The 7,529-nt window shown below is 44.0% G+C and overlaps 1 pseudogene; it reads right to left on the bottom strand.

The window, feature by feature from the left end:
* Positions 1-6,883: 6,883 nt before the first annotated feature.
* LOC140603415 (ribosomal biogenesis factor-like) lies at positions 6,884-7,258 on the bottom strand (annotated as a pseudogene).
* Positions 7,259-7,529: the final 271 nt, after the last annotated feature.

Below are 7,529 nucleotides of genomic sequence, written 5' to 3'. Positions count from 1 at the left end.
TTAGTAAGCAGGTAGGGGTTTTCTCCTTTGCTTTCGCCAGTTCTCTGGCTGAAGAGCCTGAGGGGATGCAGAACCACAAGATGGAAGGAACTTGGGTCCCTAAGTCACTGTCTGGAGGAAAGCCATCACCATTGACTGTTACAAGACAATGAAATAAATGTTTATGTCATGAAGTCACACGTTTGGGGGTTACTAGCTACAGCAGCTAGTGCTACCCTGAAACACATGGATGAAAAAAAACACATGGATGGAATGTTTACTATAAGGAAAACAACAGGGGCTCCTGGGATGCTCATTGGTTAGGCATCTGCCTTCTGCTCAGGTCATGATCTCGGGATCCTGGGATCGAGACCTGCGTCACGCTCCCTGCTCAGCAAAAAGTCTACTTCTCTCCTTTCCTCCTCTCCCCAGCTCATTCTCTCTCTCTCTCCCAAATGAATAAATAAAATCTTAAAAAAAAGATTTAAATAAAGACAGAAACAATCTAATGACACTAACAACAGGAACAGACACTGAGCTGCAGTGTTGTAGAAGCAATAGGGAGTGGTGGAGACTATGGTGAATGCTATGGTGCCTACTTGTCCTGTAGAAGGAGAAAGTCTCTACCCAACTCTACTTGATTGTTCCCTTGTACAAATATATCCTCTATATTGTCAGAGCTTCCCATTTTAAAATCATGGCTCACTTTTTAAAAGTCATGTGCCAAATAAAACATCTATGGGCTCAGTCTGGCATATTGGCAGTCAGATGGCATACGCGGTCCCAACTGGTAGATATCAACTAGGCTGCCTCCCATCTCCCTGGTGACACCACCAATCATTCTGCAGATGTGGAAGCTGTGAAGGTTTCTAGGATAATACATTTTTCCTGGTAACATATGTGGAATGCTTGTTGTAAGATTGACCGAGTAGAGGACTACTGCTCAGGCCACCAGGATGGTAGTAAGGTCACTGTCATTCCCACTGTCGCTGTCCCTCCTACCAGGATTTATGTGGCTGCTGCCACTCCCGTGTCACTGATATTACTGCTGTGCCCTCCAAAGCCATTTTTTTGGTTTTCCTTTAATCCTTTCAATACCCTGTGAGGTATTATCAGCATCTCCATTCTCCTGAAGAGAAAAATGAGGCATAGAGAAGGTCACTTGGGCTATACTTCTAGGTCCGCCTTGCTACCCGAGCCTGGGAATTTTCCTAGGCTACCTTATGTTGTCCAGCCAAGGCCGAGAGGAATGTTTTGGAGATGCTTATAGGTTCAGACTGCTACAGTGAAGAAGGCCAGAGTCAGCCTGGTGACAAACTCTGTTTCTTATGTGAAAGGGCCTTTGGATATTGAGTGTGAGAAGGAGGAGCGTGGAGGAAGAGTGAGAAGAATCATTATTTCCTCCTTTTCCTTACATGTGGGGAGAAGGGGGCATGACAGGCAGCAGCGAGGCTGGTGCAGGTTACGTTCCTGCCTCTGTTGCTTAGCAGAGGATAAGATATAAGATGTCTTTTAAGAGGTAACATCTCTGAAACCATTGGTGCTAGATCTCTGTAACTTCTTAGCCACGTGGCCGTGTGCAAGTCACCTGACTTTTTTGAGACTCGGTTTCCTCAGTTGTCAAATGACAAGACTAGAACGATACCCATGTGGAGCATAATCTTTGGGCTCAAGGAGATTACAATGGGTGAGGGCTGTGCCAGGCGCAGAGTAGGTCCGCTGTCAATGGTAAACGAATGAGCCAGCAGCTCTGAAAGCATTTTGTAGATGGACTTGAATGGGCTGCACACACGCGAGTGATAATAATTCTCCATGGGCTGGGGCATCTGCCAGCTTGCCCATGAATCTGCCCCCAAACTACCAGGCCGGGGCTGTGGATGCATTTCTGGATGTCCAGAGGCCGCCTTTGCAAAGAGGAGCAGACAACACCATCTATTCACAGTCCCGCGGGCTCCTCCTGCCAGAGCCCACGAGGGGTTTGGATTCAGACAGCTATTGAAGGGAAGCCACAAAGACACGTTTTCTCCCCTGCGGCCTGGAGTGAAGGCAGAGCGGCCCAGGCACAAGAAGACGGTTGTTTCGCATCAGCCGGCAGCCGGCAAATTCTGTCAAAGCAGCTGAAGGAGAGAAGTCGTCAAAACACCCAGGAAAAACAAGAGCTCTGGCGCAGGCAGGAGATAAAAGACAAGGAGGGCAGCCGCCGCGGCACACAGGCCCCCTTCACGGGGCGCTGGCAGCCATGCTCTCGCCATTGTCTGCCACCACGGGCTCGGAGCATGGAGGCTTTCTTATTTCTCCTCCTGAAGAAAGAATTTATTTCAGGGGAAAGAGAGTTTGTGTTGTATGAACAGTGACTGCCAAATGAAATCTTTGGTTGTGGAAACGGGGAGGCCCAGATTCAAACTGGCCCTTTGTCCCTGGTGGGGGAGAAGGTGGGCCGGGCGCCCCTCCGTCCCAGAGCTGGCTCCCCTCCTGGCCTTGCCGCCCTGCTGCCCCTCGTGCCGCGGCTCTTCCTGTCAGAAAATGGAGGCCAAGTGCTTCTGTGGCAGTCCCTGCTCTCACGCAGACCCTTTCCTTTCCCCCGAGTGTGGAGCCACCCACGTCTCTGTAGGCCCAGTCCTCTTCCTTGCCTTTGTTTCCAGTGTCCCTTTGCCTCTGCCTAGAGAGAGTAAGCTCCTCCTGCCCTCCCCTGGCATGTCCACGGGCTCCTCACGTCAACAGGTGCCAAATGGATCTTAGGGTCTTAAGCCCGGTGCTGTGCATCAGAAGCATCCTCTGAGTTTCTTCTTTGGAGAGCATCAAAGGAGGCACTCCAGATTAGCGAAGAGGGGCTAAGGAACCAGGGGGTCTATCCTAAATGTCAATGTGCTTACTGCCCTACAGTTGTCCGTATCAGGACATTGGGGAGGGGCTGATGGGAGTCACAGGGGGAGGAACTCATGGTTTCTTCCCCCGAAATTCCTGGGGGATGACCCTCCTGTCCCCATCATTGCTCCTCCCGTGCTGGTTGTCAGGGTTGGTGTGGATGGAATTTGTGCAGAGGTGGTAATATTTAAAATAGCTTAGTCCCATCGCTTTGCAATAAGCATTTAATGAAGACAAGCTGTGTGCAGCGTCGTCAGCGGGGTGAGACACAGCAAACTGCTAACACACGGGGGAGAGAACTGGAGGTGGAGCCAGCTCTGTAGACCCATAAACAGGACCTCAGTCCTCATAGACTGAGGCCCACTGAGCTGCCAAGGCAGCCGGTAGAAATGAACCAGCTGCTCATTTAGAGGCAGTAAGAAGGCTCTCTTCCCAGGGAGCAGCGAGTCCTGGTGGATCCATCCTGTTTTGCAGTTTATGGAGAACCAATCCCCTCAGACTGACTTACCTAAAGTCACTAATACTCCCGGGATACTGATGATGGAGTTGTCCATCCAGGCTGATATAAAGCTTTTTAAAAATTAATTAATTAATTAATTTATTCATTTTAAAAGATTTTATTTATTCATGAGAGACACACAGAGAGAGGCAGAGACACAGGCAGGGGGAGAAGCAAGGTTCCATGCAGGGAGCCCGATGCAGGACTTGATCCCAGGACCCCAGGATCACACCCTGAACCGAAGGCAGACGCCCAGCCGCTGAGCCACTCAGGCGTCCCTAAAGCTCTACTTTAAATCAATAAACAGAGCTTATTTTGAAACTGGCACTGTGTGAGTCACTTTTATATTTAATATTCTATATAATCCTTAGCATAAGTTTTCCAAATAGATATTATGCTCTTCCTTTAGCAGATGGGGAAACCGAGTCTCAAAGAAGCTAAATAACTTGCCTTAGGGGTGCCTGGGTGGCTCAGCAGGTTAAGTGTCTGCCTTTGGGTCAGGTCATGATCTCAGGGTCCTGGGATCGAGCCCCACACATCGGGGCTCCCTGCTCAATGGGGAGCCCGCTTCTCCCTCTCCCTCTGTGGGCTTTCTCTTAAATAAATAAAATCTTTAAAAAGAGAATATCCTGCTTTAGGGTCACAGGGATACCAAATAACTTGGTCAGGATTTGAACCCAATTCTGTTCATTTCCAAGTCCCACATTCTTTTTCCTTCTTTGAGACAAAATCCATTAATGCAACACACTCACGTATTATTTGTAAAGCTGTATACTAAATTTATTATTTATACTTCAGCTCTTTCATTTTCAATTTTGCCCAGAGCTCCCCCCTCACACGGAATCTGGCTTTGTTCATCAGGTCGAGGTCGAGTAAGTCAGGCAGAAGTTAGAGTGATTTAACTTTTGTGCTCAGAAGGCTCTAGAATAGCTAGTTGTAAATTTCTTCCCATCCCTTTCCCCTCAGCCCTCTTTGGCAAGTAAAAGGATTGCAACCCGATCCTGCCTCTTGCGCTTTGATTCTCATTGCATTCTTTTTGGATTAAGAGTGTCCGGTTTCCTTGGGAGGGATAAAATATGGCCATCTAAGTGAGGGAAGTACAAGCCCCGCCAGTAAACTCCTTCGTGGGAGTTTTTATGGGATGTATTTTCACCTCATTGAGCTTTTTATTTCACTAGGATTCTTTCATCCACCCAAGCAGGTGAAGAAAATGGGAAAATGATGGCAGAGAAGAGATGAACTTTAGGAACTTGAAAAGGAAGAGTAAACCAAAAGAAGCTGTCCCCACATTGTTTACTTACAAGGTCTAACAAGTCAGCAGACTAGTAACAGAAGGGTAGAAATCTTCATGTCTGATTAGCAGTGTGCTTTTAAAATAGGTCGTTTATTAGGAGAACTGGCTGATTAATTAGCCACTCATTTTATCATTTGCTCAAGAATCACTATTCATTCATTCATTCATTCATTCATTCAAAAGTTTGAGCATCCATATTAGAAGTCCTGTCTTTAACATGAGCAGAACCTGTATTTGACAGTTAATCAAAAACATTTTAAAAGAAGGCAATGATTTAAATAGATGTATTATTATTATTTTTTGTTTGTTTTTACTTAAACTTTATGTCTGCATACACATTCATCTGTCTTCTGCTATAAAGCATTTGTGTGTTGGTTGTCATGTTGCAAAAAAAAAATATGCTCAAGCCACGCCCATAAGGCATCAACTATTTTTCAGGTTCTAGTTTCTTTAAAGTGGATCAAGAGCTTAGAGATAATTTTGAAGCAACTTGATTTCAGACTTATACGGTTCTTTTAAAAAGATTTTATTTATTTGAGAGAGAGAGTGAGGAGGAGAGAGAGAAAGAGAAAAGGAGGAGGGGGAAGGGAGGGAGAGGCAAGACTCCCCACTGAGCAGGGAGCCCAACATGGGGCTCCATCCCAGGACCTCAGGATCACCACCTGAGCTGAGGTCAGATGCTTAATGGACTGAATCACCCAGGAGCCCCTGGACTTCTACAGTTTTTTCCCCCAGTATTTTATAGTTGTTTTGTCCATAATTAATTTAAGCAAAGAGTTCTTTTTTAAAAAAAAAGATTTATTTACTCATGAGAGACACACAGAGAGAGGCAGAGACACAGGCAGAGGGAGAAGCTGGCTCCCTGCCAGGAGCCCGATGCAGGACTTGATCCTGGACCCTGGGATCAGACCCTGATCTAAAGGCAGACGCTCAACCACTGAGCCACCCAGGCATCCCTAACAAAGAATTAGGATACCAACCACCTTTATCAATGTTTTTCCCGAAGGATTCAATTTAACTTTCATAGAAACAGCAATTTTTTTTTTACTTGGATTGCACACTATTATAGATTATTTCACCAAATGACATGCATATTGTTAGCTGCCTTGGAGGGCTCATGCTTTCCAGTTACTGTTCAATGCTTGACCTGAATTCACTAATTAATCATTACAACCAGCCTTCAAAGCCAATAATATAATTATCCCCATTTCCCAGGGGAGATAATAACATGAACTGGTTTGAGAAAAATATACTGATGACTCCTCATCAGTAATGAGCCTCTACCTCAACAAATGGGTTCAGAAGTGTGTGATATAATAGCAGATAGCCTGCTAGCTGCAGCTCTCCAGGTTTGTGAGCGTCAGCCACTAGGTGTGGCCAAGCTAGGAGGAAGCCAGTTAATCTGAACTAAGAAAGTGCAGGTAAGAGGACTCCTACTGTAAGGGTGGGGAGGATGGGGTAATGGAAAGAACATGCATTTTGAGATCAAACCACTTTGAGTTTGACTAATAGTGCTGGCAAATAATAGTGCTAGCTACTTAGCTTCCAAAACCTCATTCCTCATCCATAAAATGGGAATAAATAATTTATTGGAATTTTTTCTTTTATTGATTTATTCAACAAGCTTTTCCTTTTTCCTTTGGTTTTAAGAAGCCTTTCCTAATTTCTCTCAGAAAATCTTTTTTTAAGGTTTCTCTTTCTCTTTTTTATTTTAGCTCCAGTATAGTTAACATATAGTTCTGTTACTTTCATGTATACAACAGAGTGATTCAGCAGTTCTATACATGACTCGGTGGTCATCATGATAAGTATACTCTTAATCACCATCCTCCCTCCCCTCTCGTGACCATCAGTTTGTTGTCTTATTCTTGGTTTTATGTAGTTTTCTCATTCTGTAGTCTCTTTCTCTCCTTTTTTTTTTGTTGTTGTTGTTTCTCAAATTCCACATATGAGTGAAATCATATTATATTTATCTTTCTTTGACTGACTTATTTCAATTAGCATTATACTCTCTAGCTCTATCCATGCCATTGTGAATGGCAGGATTTCATTCCTTTTATGGCTTGGTAAAATTCCATTCTATATGTATGTGGATGTATATATCCACATCTATATATATATATAAATTCTTTATCCACTCATTTGTTGATGGACATTTGGTCTCCTGTCCATAGCTTGGCTATTGAACAGAATGCTGCAAGAAACAGGGATTCATAGATCTTTTTTGTTTTTTTTTTAAATAAAACTGTATAAAACATTTAATTTATTGGTCTTTTGGGGGGTATTTGATGTATCTCCAGTGTATTACAACTGAGCCATTAATCTTGTTGCTTCATCAACATTAACTGGTTCATTTTCATGACACTGCTGAGGAATCAGCTGTTTCTGCAGAGGTTCAAGGGAAAGGCCTTTTGAGAAATTTGCAAGTTCCTTTTGTATATCTACAAAAGCTTTATTCACTGTTAACTTCTTCATCATTCACAATGTTTATCTTCTTAAGATTAGTGGTAACTGGTTTTGCTTTGTTTTTAGACTTAAAGTTTTTTTTGGCTGGCTATATGAAATACACTCCTGGACTTCTGTCCTCTTAGTTTGTTCTTGGCCATTGTCTTCAATACCCTCGTGCAGCAGCTCATGACCCAGGCGACGCCATCTACTTGCACAGGAGCTTCCGGCACATACTTCTTATTGAATTAGTGTTTTTGTATTCCTTGGGTAAATACCCAGTAGTGGAATTACAGGATCATATGGTAATTCTGTTTTTAATTTTTGAGGAAACTTCATACTGTCTGCCATAGTGTCTGCACCAGTTTGCACTCCCACTAACAGTGCATGAGGGTTCTTTTTTCTTCACATCCTCACCAACACTTGTTGTTTCTTGTGTTTTTTAAT

This window comes from Canis lupus, chromosome 14, assembly GCF_048164855.1.
Source record: "Canis lupus baileyi chromosome 14, mCanLup2.hap1, whole genome shotgun sequence".
NCBI classification, from domain to species: domain Eukaryota; kingdom Metazoa; phylum Chordata; class Mammalia; order Carnivora; family Canidae; genus Canis; species Canis lupus.
The sequence above is the reverse complement of the archived record's forward strand: the minus strand, read 5'-3'. Positions and strand labels throughout refer to the sequence as shown.